This window comes from Bufo gargarizans, chromosome 1, assembly GCF_014858855.1.
Source record: "Bufo gargarizans isolate SCDJY-AF-19 chromosome 1, ASM1485885v1, whole genome shotgun sequence".
Classification (NCBI taxonomy): domain Eukaryota; kingdom Metazoa; phylum Chordata; class Amphibia; order Anura; family Bufonidae; genus Bufo; species Bufo gargarizans.
This window is the reverse complement of record NC_058080.1, coordinates 32,656,674-32,681,616: the sequence shown is the minus strand read 5'-3', so window position 1 is coordinate 32,681,616 and position 24,943 is coordinate 32,656,674.

Genomic DNA, 24,943 nt, shown 5'->3' with positions numbered 1-24,943 from the left:
ATGTCCTTTTCCATGTCAGTGTTACCAAGTGTTTTACCATTTAGTATGTACGGGTGACTTGCATTATTCCTTCCCATGTTACATAACCTTACATTTGTCAGTGTTAAACCATATATACATATATATATATATATATATATATATATATATATATATATATACATATATATATATATATATATATATATATTTATATATAGTATACTGTCCTCTGTAGTATATATACAGTATACTGCCCTCTGTAGTATATACAGTATACTGTCCTCTGTAGTATATATGCAGTATACTGTCCTCTGTAGTATATATACAGTATACTGCCCTCTGTAGTATATATACAGTATACTGTCCTCTGTAGTATATATACAGTGCACTGTCCTCTGTAGTATATGTACAGTAAACTGTCCTCTTTAGTATATATACAGTATACTGTCATCTGTGTTATATATATATATATATATATATATATATATATATATTATACTGTCCTCTGTAGTAAATATACAGTATACTGTCCGCTAAAGTATATATACAGTATACTGTCCTCTGTAATATGTATATACAGTATACTGTCCTCTATAGTATATACACAGTATGCTGTCCTCTGTAGTATATATACAGTATACTGTCCTCTGTAGTATATATACAGTATACTGTCCTTTGTAGTGTGTAGACATTATACTGTCCTCTGTAGTATAAATACAGTATACTTCCTCTGTAGTATATATACAGTATACTGTCCTCTATAGTATATATATAGTATACTTCTGTAGTGTATAAAAAATAATACTGTCCTCTGTAGTATATCTATATATATATACAGTATACTATCCTATGTAGTGTATATACAGTATAATGTGCCCTAAAGTATGTATCTCTTGTATATATAAAAATGAGTGTCTGTTTGTTCTTCATGCGCGACCAATCGACTGAATGATCTCCATTAGGGTTGAGCGAACCCAAACTGTAAAGTTCGGGTTCGTACCGAACTTTAGTATTTTTGGACCCCGTACCCAAACCTGAACATTTCAGTAAAAGTTCGGGTTCGGGTTCGGTGTTCAGCGCTTTCTTGGCGCTTTTTGAAAGGCTGCACAGCTGCCAATCAACAAGCGTCATACTACTTGCCCCAAGAGTCCATCACATGGCCTACTATTGGCATGGCTGTGATTGGCCAGAGCACCATGTGACCCAGCCTCTATATAAGCTGGAGTCACGTAGCGCCGCCCGTCACTCTGCTCTGATCAGTGTAGGGAGAGGATAAGACTGAATCTGTGATCAGAACTCGAATCTAACTCAGCGATCTACATACATTGTGTTGTGTGGGTGATGGGCACAATCTTTTTGCCCTTCCTCGAGCCCAGTGACAGAAAAAAATTACTTTTTTCGGTCTGTTAGTTAGGTGGGCAGCGGCGGCCATTTTATGCAAGCTCAGTGCACCAGCACAGCATATGAGTATTTGTGACATTCTAATCCAAGCTTGAAAAACTGCACTAATAATCTGGTTTTAAAAAATCACCCTTTTTTGGCAATATCCAACATCTGGTGCATTTGCAGGATTAGTCAGTGTGCAATTTAAGCTAGAAATACAGCCATAATTTTTTGGGTTTTTAAAAACACCCTTTTTTTGCAAAATACACAATTTTACAGCCCTTGCAGCATCAGCACATATGACTGTTGGTAATAACCAAAGGATGAAGGGGGGGGGACCCCTACCCACACTGGCCCATACTTAACAACCATCCCAAATAAGGACACTGACCACGTTCTTTCTTTTAACCTTTCTTTATTGCTGGGTGGTAGTCGGCCACAGATATATTTTTTATTTATCAAAAACGGCAACAGTATAAAAACCGTGCGATCCGCCAGCCGCTGGACTCCCAACGGGCAGATTTCGCCAAACCCATCATTAATAACTTTTAAGTTACAGTAACTTGCCGCCACGGAGGAGACCTGTCCTCAAACAGGGCTCCGACCACCACCCAACAAGAACAGGGCCTGCTCAATCCCATCCTGAAGTCCAGAAAGGAAGATATCTAATCCAATATCAGTCAAATGGACACCGTCAGGCCTCATTAAAGAACGGTTGTCCCATTTCCAACTGGCGGTGCCGAACAACCACACCCCCCCCCCCAGGACCGGACAAAACGGGAAACTCGCAAATTCAATGTCCGCCTGCATCTTTCTATAGCCTCCCCGTCCCTGTCACCGTGCCAAACCACCCGCGGAACAATCTCAGACCACACCAACACTACCTCCCTAAAGAAGGACGGGAACCTCTCCAAATATGACCACATCAGGGTCAACAGCACCAGCAAGGGAATGGAACCAATGTCATTGCCCCCAGTGTGAACAACCAGGACCACCGGGCCCACGGCTTGAAAGCCAAACTCCACCACCTGCGAGAGGAGATGCGACCACCAGAGGCCACGAATACCCCTCCATGACACTTCCACCTCTCGAAAACCGAGCGATCTCCCGCCAGGCCTACAGTCGGCTCGCTGCGCAGCCCAAAAAACATAGGAATGGCCGATCAACCACACCGCCGGCCTGCCCGAACCTGTAAGAAAAAACTGTTAGAACGGAACATAGCACTAGAAACATTGACAAACAAAACACACTTTTTTTTTTTACAACAAAAGGTCCGGTCTAATGTTCCATCTACCTATCCTCATAATCTCAGATTTTTCAGGTAAACCAGCCCTGACAGCCTCAGTAGCAGCCCCAATACGAAAAGAGTGAGTCCCAAATTCCTTGGGATCGACACCACATAAAGCCAAACAAGACTTGAAAACCGTGACAAACTGAAATTTGGTAAGGGGGGAGCCGTCCGCATGCCCAAAGAAATTGAAACCAGCAGAACGCAAAGAACTATACTGCAATATCAGATGAACTGGGCATGACAAACCAGGAACCGGGTGGAGGGGAATCCAGGTGCCCCTCCCAAATTGGTTCGTCTTGGAACGCCGGACCCGGATCCTAAGCGAATCATTACCCAGGACAACATCATCACTAGAAAGCCCCCCCCCCCCCGGTTTACGACAGGAAGGGGCAACCAACTCGCTGACCCGAAGGGCCACGAAAAAGGCCAAACTAATACTGCCCGAAAACAGGGCCACCTCAAAGGGAGATGAGCAAACCTCAGGAAGCAGGGAAATAAGCTTGCCGAGTAAGCCAAACGAGACCGGCCATCGACTCTCTCGGGAAACATACTCCTTCCTCCAACCCTTCAAAGCCTGCCGAATAGCGAATTGCTTGGTAACATCCGGCCATCCCCGCAGCTTAAAGTGAAACGCAATGCCTGATAGACGACGCTGCGCAACCGCTGCAGAAAACCGCAAGGATCGCAAATACAACAGCTATTCCACAGTCACCTCCAGCCGCAGATCATCCCTAGCGTCAACATCTCGTGCACCCACCATCCCCCACCATCGAACCCATGAATTATTGTGAGCCTGCCAGGTAGCAGGAGAAACCGAGGATCTGACAAGCGACATCAGTTGCTAGCCACCAAATCCCACAGCATTCCCGGCCCTCCCGTTCCGCTTCCGGGAGAAAGGATCGGAATTCCTGCCAACGAAAACGTGAAAGAGCATCAGCAACCTTATTTTCAACACCCGGAACATGACAGGCCCTAAAATAAACATTTAATGCAAGACAGCGAAGAACCAAGTAACGAGACAAGACTGACACAATACACCACTCCCAGATTGTCCGTCCAAAAAGACACATGTTTGTTGGACAACCTGTCCCCCCACAGCTCCACCACCACGATAATGGGGAACAACTCGAACAGAGTAAGGTTCTTACACAACCCTGATGACCGCCACGACTCAGGCCACTCAGCAGCGCACCAGTCCTTCCCCAGAATGGTCCCGAATCCACGAGACCCCAACGCATCAGAAAACAGAGACAACTCAGCGTTAGATATTTCCCTGGACATGTAACATGTGTGACCATTGTAAGACAGCAAAAAGGACCTCCAGACCACCAAGTCCTCTTTCAGGGACTTGGAGAGCCGGATGCGGTGCCGCAGAGATTTAACACCCCGCGTGGCCAACCTTCATAACCGACAGGAAACCATCAATCAACCCCAGAAGCTTCTGCAACTTCTCTGGTGGCAACCTGAAAACCATATCCAATGTGTCAATCTCAATGCCCAAAAACGACAGCCGTGTGACCGGGCCCTCGGTTTTCTCACTCGAAATGGGAACCCCAAATTGCGCCATCCTCCCCAGAAAAACAGTTAACAGGGATAGGCAACCACCACCACTACCAGGGGAAACAAAGAGAAAATCGTCTAAATAATGCAAAACTGACGTAGAACCAGACTCATAACGAACGACCCACTCCAGAAAAGACCCAAACATTTCAAAATAATGGCAAGAAATAGAACAACCCATAGGGAGGCATGTGTCGTAATAAAAAAGGCCATCAACACAACAACCCAACAAGTGGAAACAATCCGGATGAACCGGAAGAAGCCGAAAAGCCGATTCGATATCCGACTTAGCCAGCAGGGCCCCCCTGCCCGCATCACTGAGCAACGCAACCGCCCGGTCGAAGGACACATAAGACACAGACGCATCCTCCGGAGAGATGCCGTCATTAACCGACGAACCCTTAGGGTAAGAGAGATGGTGGATCAACCGGAACTTGCCTGGCTCTCTTTTGGGGACCACGCCCAACGGGGAGACCCTCAGATTAGGAAACGGCAATTCAGTAAACGGGCCCCGGATCCTACCCAGAGAACTTCCTTACCGACCTTCTCCCTGAGAACCTTGGGGAGATCACGGGCCGATTTCAGGTCATCCGAAAAATACGGGGACCGGTTCAGAATAAAAGGGATGAAAAAAACAAACGAAAAACCAACACGGAGCTGAGCAGCCGCCTGCCTATTGGGGTACCTGTCTAGCCAGGGGCCCATCTCTGCTACGCTCACCGGGGTCCTTCTGAGCCCCATGCTCAAACTGCTTGGAAAGCTTAACTGGGGGGCGGGAGCATTTATTAGCCGGGTGGGAACCACCGCAGGCCGAGCACTCGTGATTGAATCTGCACAACCATGCGAACCTGCAGTTACCCTCATTAAATAACCAGCATGACCCGGGTTGGCGGACGGCCACCGGTCCCGGCGAAGGAGATCCCCCTGAACCAGCGCCCGCCCCTGGAAAGGGGGATGGTCTCTGTGACACCATCAGCCTAAGCCACACATCTGTGGCCTTAACCCCCCAACCTATCTCCGGCTGCAAACCCAAACGGCACCAAATTCCTCATCATAGCGCCACCATGCGCTACCCCCATGGGACTTGTAGGCGCTATAAATGATGTCCTGATAAACAAACAACTGAGAACAGCGCTCAGGGTGACGCTGACCCATAATGCAACCCAACACCGAAAAAGCCTGCATCCAATTGTTCATGGTTCTGGCAACTTTGGGCCTACGTTCATATGGCTTGTCCGAAAAACGCCTCTCCTTGTCAACAGTATGTTGATTAACTGATATGAGAGACCAAATATCCACATAATGGTTAGCCCAAACCTTCTCCTGGATGGCCTCGTCCAAATGGGCACCCAAAAAACGAACCCCACAAAAACACGACTCTTTGTGCACCCCCGCTAACACAGGAGCTGGCTTAGCAGGAGGAGGCGGAAGGGACTGGTCAGCAGTAGGCTGCAAACGATCCACTAACAGTTTTAACAGTGTAGCCATATCAGAACCCCCACCACCCGCCCCACACGCACCCGTAAATTGGTACTCACCGGACGGAGGCGGTATTGGCGCTACCGCGGGACCAGGCACGGGAACCTCAGGCTGTAGAGAAGCTGCCAGAACCAGGCTCTGAGCCCTGGAAGACCGACCAGACGTCCGCCTATTGCGCTGGACCCGCTCACGCCGCACAGACTCCCCCGACGCGGCAACGGACCCCTCTGAGGACGACGGGGACCGCCACCTGGAGGATCTGGATCGCCTGCTCCAGGCTGAGTCACCTGACCTGCGAAGTGACCAGTGCCTGCGGGATCCATGGCGCCTCCGGCTCTCATGAGAGGAGGATGAAGAGCTGGACCTTCCTCTGCGGGCACGTGACCGTTCGGGGGCAGGAGGGGGAGGGGGTACAAGTGGCTGAGACAGTGCAGTGATACGGGAAAAAGGCACTTCAGCACCACCAGGGGTCACTGCAGGCAGCATGGCCAGGGAAGGAGCTACAGAACTAACTCCCGGCTGCTGCTCAGTAATAGCAGGGGGCAGAGTGATTTGAGTGGAAGGGGGGGTAGGGGGGAGACTCTGGGAAGAATGGCTGCTAACCTGTGACCCCATCCTGCTGCCTGCACGGACACCTAAACTTCCACTGACCTCCTGTGAGGAGGGAAGCGCCGGAGGCCGGGAGGGGGGAGGAAGGGGCGGAGCTACCGCCCTCAGCACAGCATCTCCAGCGATCCTGCAGCAGCGCAGACATGGGAGCCCAAGGTAAGCTGGGAAGGAGGGGGGCTATGGCCGAGACGCACGGGGGGGCGGATAAGCCGGGAGGACCGCCTGCCCCCCGCAGGAGCAATCGCGACATCACATGGCTGCACCGGAACCACAGAAGCCGGCGCACAGACAGAAGGAGGTGAGGGATCAGGGGAACGAGCGTAGCCACCCCTCACCCCCCTCCGCCATGCACGCCAACAAGACCTCCCTCAGACAGGCATCACCCGCAGCCATCGCAATCTCTTATCCAGACAGAGCGCAGGTGCAACTCACCAGGGCACCTCGCTTCCGATAAAGAGGAAGAGGATAGACGGGGACAGCACATAAGTACCCTCCTGCTACCCGCCTCCTCTTCCTGCCGTGCAATAAATGAACCCCTTCATACTCCCACAAACTAAACTCTAAATCTAGGGCCATACAAGTGCCCAAAGGAGATAGAAAAGGGGGAGGGGGAGACCCACAGTCCCTGTCTACCCTCCCTAAACAGTCGGGCAGCCACCAAAAATTCAAGGGCTATATACTGCTGTCATCTTCAGTTATTAACCGCCTCCGGACCTCCTAATGCAGGATCGCGTTCCGGAGGCGGCTCACTCAGGCACAGTCACGCATCTATGCGTCATCTCGCTCGACTCATGCGCATCGCGGGCCGGCAAAAGTTACAGGACAAGTTCGTCATCAGCCTGCCAGCCAATGATCGTGGCTGGCAAGCTGATGATTTTCAAAAAATCGAATCAGAAGCCATCTAATACTTTCTATTTATAAATATAAGGTGTTAAATGGCTGCTGTGCTCCTCTGCTGGTCCTTTGTGTCGGTTGGTTCCAGCAGAGGAGCACACATCACAGTGAGTACACCCAACACAACACTTAGCCCCCAGATCACCCCCCATGACCCCAATTAACCCCTTGATCGCCCCTGTCAATCACCTAGTGAAAGGGAAAAAAGTGATCAGTGTAAACTGTCACTTTTTTTTCCCACTGGTATTGACTGATAGGTTTTAGGATAGTTTAGGCCCCTTGGTTAGGTAGTTAGCGATCGTTTAGCGCCCAGCCCACCGCACCGCAGTCACTGATTCGCTGTTTAGCGTATCGCTAATCAGCATTTGTACTTTTATAGTATCTGTAAGTGATCAAAACTGGTCACAGTCAGATCTATAATAGTATTAGTGTCACCTTAGCTCATCCTCCACCCAAAACGCAGTGTTTGCCTGATCGGTCGCCCACATGTGTGTTCAACCACGCCTGCCCCACCGCAGTGACAAAAAAAATCTGTTTTTGATTACTGCACAAACACTTTACAAGAGCTGCGGCGATAAAAAAATCAGTTTTGATATTTTTTATCAATCGCAGCGGTTTCCGGTACTTCGCTAGCCTCCCATTTGCTTTTTTTTCTTGGGTAGTCTCAGGGAATACCCCCTAAATTTAGTTGTCCAAATGTCAAATAAGGGGTATTCTTCTGAAGAGGCCTACAGGCTTCTGACCCAGTCGGATGAGGAATGGGAACCCTCATCTGACGAATCCAGCGGGTCAGAATACGAACCTGTAGAAAGCAGTGGCAGTCTGACCCAAAGTTCGGACGAGGAGGTTGAGGTCCCTAATACCACCAGGCGTACCTGGCCCCGTGTTGCTAGACCACAGGTTGTGCAGGATCCGCTTCAAGGGCAGCAGAGTGGGGCTGGCGCTGTCGGATTACATGGTGAGGCATACACCAGCAGCGCAGCCCATCCTGGACCTAGTACCAGCACTGCCGTAGAACATGGTGAAGTGGCGAGCACCAGAAGGGCAGTTGAAGCTGGTACGGTGGCACGTGCAGTAGTTCCCCCATCCCAGCCACCGCACAGACAGGCCCATAGAGCCCCTAGAGTCCCTGAGGTGCTGGCAAACCCTGATTGGCAGCCTCCAACTTCAGCCGCACCAGTTGTTCCCCCTTTCACCGCCCAGTCTGGAGTTTGGGTTGAGACAGCTCAGATCGGTTCGGCACTGGGATTTTTTCAGCTGTTCTTGACTGCGGAGCTCTTGGAATTACTCGTGGCAGAAACAAATCGGTATGCCACTCAATTTATAGCCGCCAACCCAGGAAGCTATTATGCCCTGTCCAAGTTTCCGAATTAAAAAAAAGTTCTGGGCCTTCTCCTCAACATGGGCCTAACCAAAAAACCTGAATTGCGGTCATATTGGTCCATGAACCCAATTCATCACATACCCATGTTCTCTGCTGCCATGTCCAGGGCACGATTTGAGGCCATCCTGCGTTTCCTGCACTTTAGCGACAACAGCACCTCTCGTCCCAGAGGCCGCCCAGCTTTTGACCGGCTCCACTAAATTCGGCCCCTCATAGACCACTTTAACACCAAATTTGCAGATTTGTATACCCCTGAGCAAAACATCTGTGTAGACGAGTCCCTTATACATTTTACCGGGCGCCTTAGCTTCAAACAATACATCCCAAGCAAGCGCACCTGGTATGGGGTCAAATTGCATAAGCTCTGTGAAAGGGCCACAGGCTATACCCACAAATTTCAGATCTATGAGGGTAAAGATCAGACCCTGGAGCTGGTCGGTTGCCCTGACTACCTGGGGAGCAGTGGGAAGACAGTCTGGGACTTGGTGTCACTCTTATTTGGCAAGGGGTACCATCTCTATGTGGACAATTTTTACACAAGTGTGCCCCTCTTCAGGCATTTGTTCCTAGAACAGATTGGCTGCTGTGGCACCGCTCGACCTAGTCACCAGGGCTTCCCCCAATGGCTCGTTACCACCCATCTTGCAAGGGGGGAGAGGGCTGCCTTGTGTAATGAAGAACTGCTCGCGGTGAAATGGAGAGACAAGCGTGACATTTACATGCTGTCCTCCATTCACGCAGACATGACAGTACAAGTAGAACGAGCAACCAGTGTCATTGAAAAGCCCCTCTCTGTCCACGACTATAATTCGCTCATGGGAGGGGTGGACTTCAATGACCAGATGTTGGCTCCTTATTTAGTGTCCCACCGCACCAGACGTTGGTATAAGAAGGTGTCTGTATATTTAATTCAATTGGCACTGTATAATAGTTTTGTTCTCTACAGTAAGGCTGGGAGAAAAAAATCCTTCCTCAAATTTCAGGAAGAGATCATCGAGGACCTCCTATATCCAGGAGGTTCCGTGGCCCCATCCACCAGTATAGTGAGCCGTCTACACGAGCGACATTTCCCCAATTTCGTTGCTGATACCTCAACCCAAGCGTCACCCTGAAAAAGATGTCGTGTCTGTAGGAGGAGAGGCATAAGGCGTGACACCCGCTATTTCTGTCCTGACTGCCCTGACCACCCTGCCCTATGCTTAGGGGAGTGTTTCCTGGAAGTACCACACACAGGTACACTATTAGCATAGGGATCACATCTCACCAGGACAGGCACACAGGGCTATTAGGGCCCTTTCACACAGAGCTGCTGCAAACCTCTCCTTTCACCTGGGACAAAGTGCATAATGTACTTCGCCACATCTCTGGGCGATTTGCGCTTTGCACATTGTCCCATGGGGAAGGAGAGGTTTGTCCTATAAAAAAGGTAAAAAAAATCACCGGTAAGCAAAAAAGTTAATGTTCTGTTCAAAATATTAAATAAAGTTTATAAAAGTTAATGTTCCGTTCAAATGTTATTATAATGTTAAAAAAAAATTTTGCGTTGCGGCCTGGTTTTTTCTTTTTTTTTTTACCTTCTAGGTGGACCAACCGATCGACCAGCTGCAGCACTGATGTGCATTCTGACAGAAGCATTGCGCTGCTGTCAAATTACATAAAAGTCGGTGTATGCGGCGCTGCAAGACGAGATTTCTCCTCTGCAGTAAAATATACGTTTGCGAAGGCATATGAGCTGAGGGGGCGGTGGTGTTCATATGCTTTGGCAAACACTTTGTATAAAAAATAAAATAAAAATCCCGGCAATGATTTATTTATCCACATTGATTGATGTGAATGGAGAAATCGGGTTTTCCAGGGCATACGAGCTAAGTGGGTATGGATGTAGGGCGGAGCTCCTATGTCCGGGCAGACGCCTTTCCCCTCCTTATTTTTTTTTTGGGCAGAGATTTTTTCATCCACATTGATCGATGCGAATGAAGAAATCTGTGCAGTTCATTTTTTTATTTCAGCCCAGAGGCTGAACGGAAAAAAAAAAATCTCATTACCTGTATGCTCAATATAAGGAGAATAGCAGAAACTCCTAATGCTGGCCATACATGTAATAATTGCGGAGACCCTCAAATGCCAGGGCAGTACAAACACCCCACAAATGACCCCATTTTGGAAAGAAGACACCCCAAGGTATTCGCTGAGGGGCATATTGAGTCCATGAAAGATTGAAATTTTGGTCCCAAGTTGGTGGAAAGGGAGACTTTGTGAGAAAAAACAAAAACAAATCAATCTCTGTAAACTTGTGCCAAAAAAAAAATAATCTTCTATGAACTCGAAGTCGCCATGCCCCTCATGGAATACCTTGGGGTGTCTTCTTTCCAAAATGGGGTCACATGTGGGGTTTTTACACTGCCCTGGCATTTTAGGGGCCCTAAAGCGTGAGAAGAAGTCTGGGATCTAAATGTCTAAAAATGCCCACCTAAAAGGAATTTGTGCCCCTTTTCCCACCTAGGCTGCAAAAAAGTGTCACACATGTGGTATCGCCGTACTCAGGAGAAGTTGGGCGATGTGTTTTGGGGTGTCTTTTTACATATACCCATTCTGGGTGAGAAAAATATCTCTGTCAAATGCCAACTTTGTATAAAAAAATGGGAAAAGTTGACTTTTAGAGAGATATTTCTCTCACCCAGCATGGGTATATGTAAAAAGACACCCCAAAACACATTGCCCAACTTCTCCTGAGTACAGCGATACCACATGTGTGACACTTTTATGCAGCCTAGGTGGGCAAAGGGGCACAAATTCAAAAGAGCACCTTTAGGATTTCACAGGGCATTTTTTACACATTTTGATTTCAAACTACTTCTCACGCATTAGGGCCCTTAAAATGCCAGGGCAGTATAACTACCCCACAAGTGACCCTGGTTTGGAAAGGAGACACCCCAAGGTATTTCGTGATGGGCATGGCGAGTTAATGGAAGTTTTTATTTTTTGTCACAAGTTAGTGGAACATGAGACTTTGTAAGAAAAAAAAAATCATCATTTTCCGCTAACTTGTGACAAATAATAAAAAGTTCTATGAACTCACTATGCACATCAGCGAATACCTTAGGGTGTCTACTTTCCGAAATGGGGGCATTTGTGGGGGTTTTCTACTGTCTGGGCATTGTAGAACCTCAGGAAACATGACAGGTGCCCAGAAAGTCAGAGCTGCTTCAAAATGCGGAAATTCAAATTTTTGTACCATAGTTTGTAAACGCTATAACTTTTACCCAAACCTTTTTTTTACCCAAACTTTTTTTTTTATTAAAGACATGTAGAACAATAACTTTAGAGAAAAATGTATATATAAATGTAGTTTTATTTGAAAAATTTTACAACTGAAAGTGAAAAATGTCATTTTTTTGCAAAAATTTCGGTCAATTTCAATTAATAACAAAAAAATGTCAGCAGCAATGAAATACAACCAAATGAAAGCTCTATTAGTGAGAAGAAAAGGAGGTAAGATTAATTTGGGTGGTAAGTTGTATGACCGAGCAATAAACCGCGAAAGTAGTGTAGTGCAGTATTGTAAAAAGTGGTCTGGTCCTTAAGGGGGTTTAAGCTAGGGGGGCTGAGGGGGTTACTGTATAGTATAAATTAATAATTAATAATAATAAAAAATAATAAATAATACAAGGATGGAGCAATAAATAATACATAGAAGATCAAATAAATAATAACATATAGGGTATATAATTTAATGAAAAGTACAATACAAGGAATAAAAAGTAAACTGCACAGTAAAACCCTTAGGAAAACATAAAAAAAAAATAATAAACAATATAAAATACAATAAATAATAATAAAGAATAAATAATCTAACAAATAAAATAAAAAATTAAAAATGAAAAGCAATAATGATATTCAAAAAGGGATATACCATATAGAAAATCTAGAGGTATATAGCACAGGGAGAGATAGAGTAGGAAGAATATTGATACAAAAATTAATTTAACTATATCACATAACAAAACAAAAATAAATAATTCATGTAACTAGGGATTTTTTCATACAGTAAGGGATAATAATTATGTAGTTGATTATCATATATATAGTAATTTATGCAGCATTGAATTGTGCATACAACTTGATGGTGTCATTATAGTATTGGGGTAATTTAATAATCATGTTGCCCTGCATACAGTCATTGACTATGGCCATCAATATTTGACAATCCATTGTTGCATATTATCTATAAGACTGGATTTTTCACTAATTATGCAGATTTTTGGATACACATTCTTCATCTGTATTCTATCTAGTATCCTTTGTTTATCCCCATGCTTTTCTAGAGCACACTTGATTATGCACTCTCGTAGAGGGACATGTTCAGTGTTAGCTCTTGTATAATCGTTCACCTAACTTATTCTTTCCTTTCCCTCCCCCTCTTCTCCTTTGGCTTTGTTCCGCTTTGTCTCTTTGGCCACAGGCCCCTCCTTCCGGGTGCGTTCACTGCGCTTAAACCTCACCGGAGAACATCCGCTATTTGGCACGCAGTGTATGCCTTGTGAGCATGCGCGCTCTGCCGTTTCCGCTATTTGGAACGCAGGGCGCGCCATTTCCGTCTGCCACACATTCCGGCAATCGTATGGGTAGCAATAACAAGCCCATATCTAAAGCGCACATTTGAAACACCTTACCCCTTCCTTTTTCCCTTCCCACTGACCAGCCGAATGTGAGGTTGCCGCCCTCACCCCCCACTCTGCCGCCATGATACAGGTGAAATCGATTATTATCAGTTACTACCATGTATATATATATATGAACCTTTACATTTCTGTAAAACTTCGGGTTCGGTGTTCAACGATTTCTTGGCGCTTTTTGAAAGGCTGCAGAGCAGCCAATCAACAAGCGTTTAACTGTCTGCCCTTAGAAGCCATCGCAGCCATGCCTACTATTGGCACGGCTGTGATTGGCCAGAGCAGCATGTGACCCAGGCTTTATATAAGCTGGAGACACGTAGCGCCGCCCGTCACTCTGCTGTGCTTAGTGTAGGGAGAGGATGCTGCTGCTGTGAGGGAGAGAATAGGACAGAATCTGTGATCAGAACTCCAATTGAACTCAGCGATCTACATAGATTTAGTTGTGTGGGTGCAGGGCACAATCTTTTTACCCTGCCCTGAGCCCAGTGACATAGAGAAAGAACTTTTATCCGTCTGTTAGTTAGATGGGCGGCGGCAGCCATTTTATGCAAGCTCAGTGCACCAGCACTGGATATGTGCTTTTGTGACAGTCAAATAGAAGCTTGAAATACAGCAATAATAATCTGGGTTTAAAAAAACACACTTTTTTATTAATATCCTACATCTGCAGGATTAGTCAGTGTGCAATTTAAGGGCTCTTTCACACTTGCGTTCTTTTGTTCCGGCATAGAGTTCCGTCGTCGGGGCTCTATGCCGGAAGAATCCTGATCAGTTTTATCCTAATGCATTCTGAATGGACAGTCCGTCCTTCAGGATGCATCAGGATGTCTTCAGTTCAGGACCGGAACGTTTTTTGGCCGGAGAAAATACCGCAGCATGCTGTGCTTTTTGCAACGGCCAAAAATCCTGAACACTTGTCGCAAGGCCGGATCCGGAATTAATGCCCATTGAAAGGCATTGATCCGGATCCGGCCTTAAGCTAAACGTCGTTTCGGCGCATTACCGGAACCGACGTTTAGCTTTTTCTGAATGGTTACCATGGCTGCCGGGACGCTAAAGTCCTGGCAGCCATGATAAAGTGTAGTGGGGAGAGGGGGAGCAGTATACTTACCGTCCGTGCGGCTCCCTGGGCGCTTCAGAGTGATCGCATGGCACGTCATCCATGCGCATGGGGCGCTCTGACGTCACTCTGGAGCGCCCCGGGAGCCGCACGGACAGTAAGTATACTGCTCCCCCGCTCCCCACTACTACTATGGCAACCAGGACTTTAATAGCGTCCCGGCTGCCATAGTAACATTGAACGCATTTTGAAGACGGATCCGTCTTCAAATGCTTTCAGTTCACTTGCATTTTTCCGGCAAATGGAGTACACGCCGGATCCGGACAACGCAAGCGTGAAAGAGGCCTAAGCTAGAAATACAGCTTTAATTTTCTGAGTTTTAAAATACAACCATTTTGGGCAAAAACATAATTTTGCAGTAATAACCAGGATAGTCCAAAATAATGAAAATTGAAACAATAACATAAGTTCCTGGAGGCTCAAAAGAATAAAATGAGTCCGTACCAGGGTCTTGTAGGTAGTTAAACAGGGGTTTCCCGGAAGGGGCTACTCTGGTCCATAATGTCCTTAAATCTCACAGGTGGGTGCCCCTTAGTAGGCCGCAGGGAGCTTCTTACTGGCAGAGGCTCTTCCTGCCTTGGTTCAGGGGGGCCAAAGGAATCCACAGGTTCTGGAGCCCTTTCAAGTACACCCTGAGACCAGTCACCCTGGGGTTGAGGACTAGCAGGAACTGGAGCCGGTACCACCAAGTTCAATCAGAGTGTGAGGAACCAATGAAGCGGCTCTTTGTCATGTATCAGGTTCTCAACAGCCTACATAGGATCAACAGGTTGGGTTGACAACTCTGGCTCAGAAGACTCTGGCTCACAGTCTCCTGCCGCAGCTTCTTCTTCCACGCAGGGTTTTAAATGATTTCTGTGTACAATTTAGGAGCCTTTACCTTCCCTTGAAATCTGATAAATGTGGGCCTCAGCATTAGGAATAGCAGTTATAACAGTCCTTTCATATTTACTGTTCAGTTTACTGGTTTGGTGGTTATTCTTCAACCACACCAGGTCTCCTAAAGCTAGAGGTTCCGCATGAGCAGCCAGGTCATAGTCTCTCCATAGTCTCTCTGCTGTCAATCTCGGGCACTTTCCATGCGCTCCTGAACAATCTTTTTGGCATTAAGGAGACGTCTTTGATGCTCCACCACCCAATCAGTCTTTGGAAGTGGGTTGATGACATCAGGCACTTGAACATCCAGGGAGTGGTCGGCAGGCAGCCTCCCCTGATGGCCGAACATCAAATAGAAGGGCGTGTACCCGGTGGAACAGTGAATTGTATTGTTATATATATACATAAGTTGTGGCAGCAGAGTAGGCCAATTACCCCTTTTCTCAGGGGGTACTGCTCTCAGCATTTCAATGAGAGTTTGATTCATCTTTTCACAGAGCCCGTTACCTTGCGGATGATAGGCTGTGGTCCGGACCTTCTGGCAATTGTGTAGCAGGCACATCTCTTGGAACAGCTGTGATTCAAACGCCGACCCCTGGTCGGTGAGGATTTTCTCTGGGCAGCCGTAGGGCAGTAGGAAATACTTCCAGAATGCTTCCGCCACAGTCTTGGCTGTCAGGTCCTTCACGGGCACTGCTACAACAAACTTAGTGAAGTGGTCAATAATGGTCATGGCATAAGTATAACCTGAGCGACTTGGCTCCAACTTCATATGATCAATGGCAACAAGCTCCAGAGGAGTTTTACTCACGATAGGATGGAGAGGCGCTCTCTGGTCATGGTGTTTACTTCTCCCAACGGCACAGACAGGCACATTCCCGGCACCATCTTTCAATGTCTTCTCTCATTCTGATCCAATAGAATCTTCTGCGAATGGTGGCCTCAGTTTTCTGCAAACCAAAGTGTCCGGACTGGTTATGATACATTTCTAACACCAGACTGGCATCTCAACGGGGTATGAGGATCTGGTACACTCTATCGCAGGACACTGGATCCAGGCTCCTTCTTAGCAATAGGCCTTTTTGAAGGAAGAGTTGGTGGCGATGTCTCCACAATTTCAATAATTCTGGGTCTGCACTCTTCCTGCAGACTCTTTCAGGAGTTCTCCCGCTGGTAAGGAAGTCGAGCAGTTCACCGAGGACTCTACTTTCTGACTGGAGCTTAATTCACCTTTCTTGTTCGCCTCTGGATTCAGGATTATTTGATGAAGAGTGATCAGCAGCTGAATTGTGTTCAGTGTGAACATTATCTTGCTGAGCAAACCTGTTATAAAACGCTGGCATCTCCACTTCTTCCCAGGCATCCTTTGCTTCATCTGGTGCTTCGGTAGTGAGAAGCCGGGACAGGGCATCAGCATTATCATTGGAGCGGCCTGCCCTGTATTTCACACTGAAGTCATAGGCTCACCTTCGCTCCAGGGCCCCTAATTTGGCTGTACTCAGGTGTGCCAGGGGATTGTTGTCCGTGAAGGCAACAAACGGAGTGGCAGCAAGGTAGTTCTTAAACTTTTCAATCACAGCCCGCACTAAAGCAAGGAACTCCAGCTTGAAGGAACTATAATGCTGATTGTTCTTCTCAGCTCCCCTTAGGGATCTGCTGGCATACGCAATCACCCTCTCTTTGTTGCCCTACACCTGGGCCAACACGGCTCCCAGGCCTCTTTTGCTGGCATCCGTATAGAGGTGGAACGGCTTCTGATAATCCGGGTAACCCAGAACAGGAGGTTTAGTCAGCTTCTTCTTTAGTTGCTGGAAGGCAATCTCCCGTTCTTCATTCCATTCAACAGGAATAGGAGTCTTTAGAGTCTTTTTGGGATGCCCCCTTAGGAGTTCCTGGACAGATATAAAGAACCTGTGTAGTGGACACATATGGCGAATATTGAGTACAGTACATAAACACATTAATATGGGAGTCTAAAATGAGTATATGATTGTGTTTCATTACTTTTCCTTTTTTGTTGTTTAAATCCCTACTGAAGGGAGAGTGTAGTAAACCTTCTATTGTAAAGAGTTACTTATTTAATAAGGATAGTATGCCTGTGGTTGATATGTCTGTGGTTCACCCATTTATCCCATCTGCCTTTGAATATTTGGTAGTTGCGTGCTTCTGCTGCCGCTATCTCTTCAAATCTGTATATGGTCTCAATCTTTTCCCTCCATAGATCTGGGGATGGAGGTTCCGCTGTAAGCCAAAAACGTGGTAAAAGAAGATGTGCAGCCATGAGAAGGATGTGAAATAATGGAGGAATATTAGAGGTATAGTCTGACGGTGGAAGACTTAACAGGGCTAATTGAGGATTTGTTGGTATTTGAGGTTTTGCATATTTTGTTACTCTGATTGAATATATCTTCCCACCACCTTGATACTTAGGGACAAAGCCACCAAATGTGGACAAAGGTGCCCCTTGTCTCACTACACCTCCAACATTTATCAGATCTAGAGCTTTCGTACTTGGATGTGATGTCAGGGGTTTTGTACCATCTTGTTAATAATTTGTGTGGAGTAATGAATAGTTTATTTGAATCTTGTGCTGAGAAGGAGGTTTTCAAATCTCTTTCCCATAGGTCTATAAAAGCCGGTTTTGGCATATTAATAGGAGTATTCCGTTTTTTAGATAATTGCGAGATCGGCTTACTAATTGTGGTTTGGCTGCAGATCCATCCTTCAAACCAAGTGATTGGTCTGAGAAGTGTTTGAAGGGCGACATGTTCAGCAGTGTAAGTGTGAAGGAAAGATACTGGAGAGGGGAGTGAGTCCGAGATGGAGAGTAATGTGGCAATTTCTTTTTTTGTTTGCTAACTTCCCTTCTGCATTAAACAGTGATATAATAGGGGTTTGGGATGTTTTAAGCGACTAGGGAACACATTGTTTCAATTCCAATGGGGCCAACTCCAATAAATCTCTCACTTGAATCAGAGGCGATGGTAAGGGAAAACCCCAAACGGAGTTTTGAAACCATTTCCACACTTTGAGCGAGGAATTTATAATTGGGTTGGAGGTGGAAAGAGAGGTGAGTTTTTCCCTATCACCAGTCAGTAGTGCCCTAAATGAGAATTGGACTGTTGAGGACTCCATTTCCACCCAGGATTTATGTGATGGCCTACGAAACCAATCAATCACTCTGGATAAATGGATAGCTTTGTTGTAAAGTACCCCCCATGTCCCTGGGTTTCTGCAGAGTAGTTGTTGCCAATCTCAAGCTTTTCTGTTTCCAGATATTTCTACGAACCATTTTTGTTAGGTTACTTGTTGTAAATAGTTAAGTCTATGAATAATTAGGGAGGTGATTACATTTTTCCTACCAAACCATGACAAGGTCTGAAGGTCTATTTGATGGAGCTGGTCAGAGATAGACTGAAGTAGCGGGGTATAGTTGAGGGTGAAGAGGTTGTTGGGGTCAGGGCCTATTTTAATCCCCGGGTATGTGATATAAGGAGTATCCCAATTAAAGGGTGATTTAGCTTTTAGGGAAGTTATCGTGGACGAAGGTATGCCAATACCCATGACTTGAGATTTACTCATATTGATTTTGAAGTTGGATAGTTATATATGACGGCTAAGGAGGTCTGAGGATTTGAGGTGAGGATTAATAAGTCGTCTGGAAAGGCCGTTGCCTTATGTTCTTGTTTTCCCATTTTTATCCCCGCTATTTTTGAATCCTGTCTGATAGTCTGTAAGAGAGGTTCCATGGTTATTACAAATAAAAGGGGAGATAGGGGACAAGCTTGTCTCGTGCCATTCCTAATTACAAATGTGGGGGATATGGTATAATTTACCAGCACTGATGCAGATGCATTGGAGTACATGGCAAAAGTAGCTTCTATAAATGGGATAGGGATATCAAACTTGTTCATTGCACAGCGCATGAATTCCCAGTTGACCCTGTTGAATGCTTTCTATTAGAGTTGAGCGAACACCTGGATGTTCAGGTTCGAGAAGTTCGGCCGAACATCTCGGAAATGTTCGGGATCGGGATCCGAACCCGATCCGAACTTCGTCCCGAACCCGAACCCCATTGAAGTCAATGGGGACCCGAACTTTTCGGCACTAAAAAGGCTGTAAAACAGCCCAGGAAAGAGCTAGAGGGCTGCAAAAGGCAGCAACATGTAGGTAAATCCCCTGCAAACAAATGTGGATAGGGAAATGAATAAAAATAAAAATTTAATAAATAAAAATTAACCAAAATCAATTGGAGAGAGGTCCCATAGCAGAGAATCTGGCTTCACGTCACCCACCACTGTAAGAGTCCATTTTCACAAATTTAGGCCCAGCACCCAGACAGAGGAGAGAGGTCCCGTAACAGACAATCTGGCTTCATGTCAGCAGAGAATTAGTCTGCATGTCATAGCAGAGAATTAGTGTTGAGCGCGAATATTCGAATAGCGAATTTTTTTCGCGAATATCGGCACTTTGCTAATTCGCGAATATTTCGAATATAGTGCTATAAATTCGCTATTTCGAATATTCTTTTTTTTTTTTTTTTTTTTTTTTTTTAATTGTTATATTTTGTCCTTTCCCACTTCCCTAAAGTTGTTCTTACCTGTCCTTTGGATTCCTGGCTGCTCCAGTCAGTGCCCGTTGCCGCTTCTGCCGCCTTCCGTGCTCATGGAGCGTCCCCATCTCCATGGGAACGTCTCCATATACTAGAATGTACTGTCGGATTTGAGAATTACATTGAAATCGCAATTGCGATTAATATAACACGAAATAATCGCATTTGCGATTTCAACGTAATTCTCAAATCCGACAGTACATTCTAGTATATGGAGACGTTCCCATGAGCATGGAATATAGCATTACTAAGTTAAAATCGCAAATGCGATTATTTCGTGTTATATTAATCGCATTTGCGATTTTTTTTTTATTTTTATTTTTTTTACTATGGTTGGCTTCAATGGTAGAATTAGCGAATATGACGAATATATTCGTTATATTCCACAAAACGAATATACGAATGTATTCGTTATATTCCACAAAACGAAGATATTGAAGTATTCTGCATCTCAGTTATATCTACCTATTCATCAACTTCGCTAATTCTAGCAATCATATAGGAAAGTTTACTATAAAGACAGATAAGTATAATTCGCTATGCGATTATATGACTGCTTTTTTTTAATATAAATAGAATAATTATAATACCTGATAATTATTATAATCTATTTATATAAAAAAGCAAAGTAATATAATCGCATAGCGAATTATACTTATCTGTCTTTATAGTAAACTTTCCTATATGATTGCTAGAATTAGCGAAGTTGATGAATAGGTAGATATAACTGAGATGCAGAATACTTCGTTATCTTCGTTTTGTGGAATATGACGAATATATTCGTATATTCGTTTTGTGGAATATAACGAATATATTCGCTAATTCTACCATTGAAGCCAACCATAGTAAAAAAAATACTTTTTTTTTTTTTACTATGGTTGGCTTCAATGGTAGAATTAGCGAATATATTCGTTATATTCCACAAAACGAAGATAACGAAGTATTCTGCATCTCAGTTATATCTACCTATTCATCAACTTCGCTAATTCTAGCAATCATATAGGACAGTTTACTATAAAGACAGCTAAGTATAATTCGCTATGCGATTATATGACTGCTTTTTTTTAATATAAATAGAATAATTATAATACCTGATAATTATTATAATCTATTGATATAAAAAAGCAAAGTAATATAATCGCATAGCGAATTATACTTATTTGTCTTTATAGTAAACTGTCCTATATGATTGCTAGAATTAGCGAAGTTGATGAATAGGTAGATATAACTGAGATGCAGAATACTTCGTTATCTTCGTTTTGTGGAATATAACGAATATATTCGCTAATTCTACCATTGAAGCCAACCATAGTAAAAAAATAAATAATAAATAAAAATAATAAAAAATCGCAAATGCGATTAATATAACACGAAATAATCGCATTTGCGATTTTTACTTAGTAATGCTATATTCCAGGGATCAGCAACCTCCGGCACTCCAGCTGTTGTCAAACTACGACTCCCAGCATGCTCCATTCACTTCTTTGGGAGTCCTGAGAACAGCCATGGAGGTGTGCATGCTGGGAGTTGTAGTTGCATCACAGCTGGAGTGCCGAAGGTTGCTGATCCCTGCTATATTCCATGCTCATGGAGCGTCCCCATCACCATGGTAACGTCTCCATATACTAGAATGTACTGTCGGATTTGAGAATTACGTTGAAATCGCAAATGCGATTATTTCGTGTTATATTAATCGCAATTGCGATTTCAATAAGAGAGTAGCCTTTAAGTTTAAAAAAAAAATAAAAAAAAAAAAAAAAAAAATAAAAGAAATCGCATATGCGATTTTTTTAATCGCATATTATTCGCGATAACTAGCATAATGACGAATATTCGATTTCGACGAATATAAAACGAATATTCTATCGAATATTCGCGAATTTCGTTGAAATCGAATATGGCACCTGCCGCTCATCACTACAGAGAATGAGGCTTCACGTCAGCCACCACTGCAACAGTCCATTGGCATATATTTAGGCCCAGCACCCAGGCAGAGGAGAGAGGTCCCGTAACAGAGAATCTGTCTTCATGTCAGCAGAGAATCAGTCTGCATGTCATAGCAGAGAATGAGGCTTCACGTCAGCCACCACTGCAACAGTCCATTGGCATATATTCCACCTGGTGGGCACGTCGCATATAAGGCGGTGAGCGGGAAGGCCGAAGTTACGCTGTAGCGCAGACAGGCGAGCAGCGGCAGGATGTGAACGCCGGAAGCGCGAACAGACGGCCCGCACTTTATGCAGCAGCTCTGACATGTCGGGGTAGTTGTGAATGAACTTCTGCACCACCAAATTCAGCACATGCGCCAAGCAAGGGATGTGCGTCAAATTGGCTAGTCCCAGAGCTGCAATGAGATTTCGCCCATTATCACACACCACCAGGCCGGGCTTGAGGCTCACCGGCAGCAACCACTCGTCGGTCTGTTGTTCTATACCCCGCCACAACTCCTGTGCGGTGTGGGGCCTGTCCCCCAAACATATGAGTTTCAGAATGGCCTGCTGACGTTTACCCCGGGCTGTGCTGAAGTTGGTGGTGAAGGTGTGTGGCTGACTGGATGAGCAGGTGGAAGAAGAGGAGGAGGAAGCCGAGAAGGAGGAGGTGGCAACAGGAGGCAAAGAATGTTGCCCTGCGATCCTTGGCGGCGGAAGGACGTGCGCCAAACAGCTCTCCGCCTGGGGCCCAGCTGCCACTACATTTACCCAGTGTGCAGTTAGGGAGATATAGCGTCCCTGTGCTTACTGGTCCACGTATCTGTGGTTAGGTGGACCTTGCTACAGATGGCGTTGCGCAGTGCACACTTGATTTTATCGGATACTTGGTTGTGCAGGGAAGGCACGGCTCTCTTGGAGAAGTAGTGCCGGCTGGGAACAACATACTGTGGGACAGCAAGCGACATGAGCTGTTTGAAGCTGTCTGTGTCCACCAGCCTGAATGACAGCATTTCATAGGCCAGTAGTTTAGAAATGCTGGCATTCAGGGCCAGGGATCGAGGGTGGCTAGGTGGGAATTTACGCTTTCTCTCAAATGTTTGTGAGATGGAGAGCTGAACGCTGCCGTGTGACATGGTTGAGACGCTTGGTGACGGAGGTGGTGGTGGTTTTGTTGGTGGTACATCCCCTGTTTGCTGGGCGGCAGGTGCCAACGTTCCTCCAGAGGCGGAGGAAGAGGCCGAGGCGGCAGCAGCAGAAGAGGCCGAGGCGGCATCAGCAGAAGAGGCCGAGGCGGCAGCAGCAGAAGAGGTAGCAGGGGGAGCCTGAGGGACTTCCTTGGTTTTAAGGTGTTTACTCCACTGCAGTTCATGCTTTGCATGCAGGTGCCTGGTCATGCAGGTTGTGCTCAGGTTCAGAACGTTAATGCCTCGCTTCAGGCTCTGATGGCACAGCGTGCAAACCACTCGGGTCTTGTCGTCAGCACATTGGGTGAAGAAGTGCCATGCCAGGGAACTCCTTGAAGCTGCCTTTGGGGTGCTCGGTCCCAGATGGCGGCAGTCAGTAGCAGGCGGAGTCTCTTGGCGGCGGGTGTTCTGCTTTTGCCCACTGCTCCCTCTATTGCTACGCTGTTGGCTCGGTCTCACCACTGCCTCTTCCTCCGAACTGTGAAAGTCAGTGGCACGACCTTCATTCCATGTGGGGTCTAGGACCTCATCGTCCCCTGCATCGTCTTCCACCCAGTCTTCCTCCCTGACCTCCTGTTCAGTCTGCACACTGCAGAAAGACGCAGCAGTTGGCACCTGTGTTTCGTCATCTTCAGAGACATGCTGAGGTGGTATTCCCATGTCCTCATCATCAGGAAACATAAGTGGTTGTGCGTCAGTGCATTCTATGTCTTCCACCGCTGGGGAAGGGCTAGGTGGATGCCCCTGGGAAACCCTGCCAGCGGAGTCTTCAAACAGCATAAGAGACTGCTGCATAACTTGAGGCTAAGACAGTTTCCCTGGTATGCATGGGGGTGATGTGACAGACTGATGGGGTTGGTTTTCAGGCGCCATCTGTGCGCTTTCTGCAGAAGACTGGGTGGGAGATAATGTGAACGTGCTGGATCCACTGTCGGCCACCCAATTGACTAATGCCTGTACCTGCTCAGGCCTTACCATCCTTAGAACGGCATTGGGCCCCACCATATATCGCTGTAAATTCTGGCGGCTACTGGGACCTGAGGTAGTTGGTACACTAGGACGTGTGGCTGTGGCAGAACGGCCACGTCCTCTCCCAGCACCAGAGGGTCCACTAACACCACCACGACCATGTCCACGTCCGCGTCCCTTACTAGATGTTTTCCTCATTGTTATCGTTCACCACAACAACAAAAATATTATTTGGCCCAATGTATTGAATTCAAATTCAGCGGGATATAAATTTGAGGCCTAGTATTTAGGCGCTGGGTGACCGGTATGGGTTTAGTGACAGAATTAGACTTGGAAATGCACAGAAGCGTGTGTGTGAAGTTATTCTGAATGACCCAATGTGCACCTTGAATATTATATACCCTTTTAGGGATAGATTTCAAATAGCTCTGATACAGCAGGAACCACTAAATTATGAAATTGCTAAATTGGGAATTGTACTTCAACCCAGAAGAAAAAATGTGCTTTGACGGACACTAAATAACTTGCCCAGCCAGAACAGTACAGCGGTAACGACAGATTTAGCGGGATATAAATTTGAGGCCTAGTATTTAGGCACTGGGTGACCGGTATGGATTTAGTGACAGAATTAGACTGGGATATGGCCAAAAAATAACCACACTACTGAGGGTTAAATGCACTTGGTGTCACAGCTTGACCAACCACACTACTGAGGGTTAAATGCACTTGGTGACGGGCGCAGCTTGCCCCTGATGTAGTATATGGCCAAAAAATGAACAGACTATTGCTGGTTAAATGCACTTGGTGTGACAGCTTGACCCTGATGTAGGCTTTAGCCAAAAAACAACCACACCATTGAGGGTTAAATGCACTTGGTCGCAGCTTGGATGCACTTGGTCGCAGCACCGCACAAGACACAAAATGGCCGCCGATCACCCCAGAAAAAAGTGACTGACAACCGGTCTGGGCAGCCTAAAAACAGTGAGTGAGCAT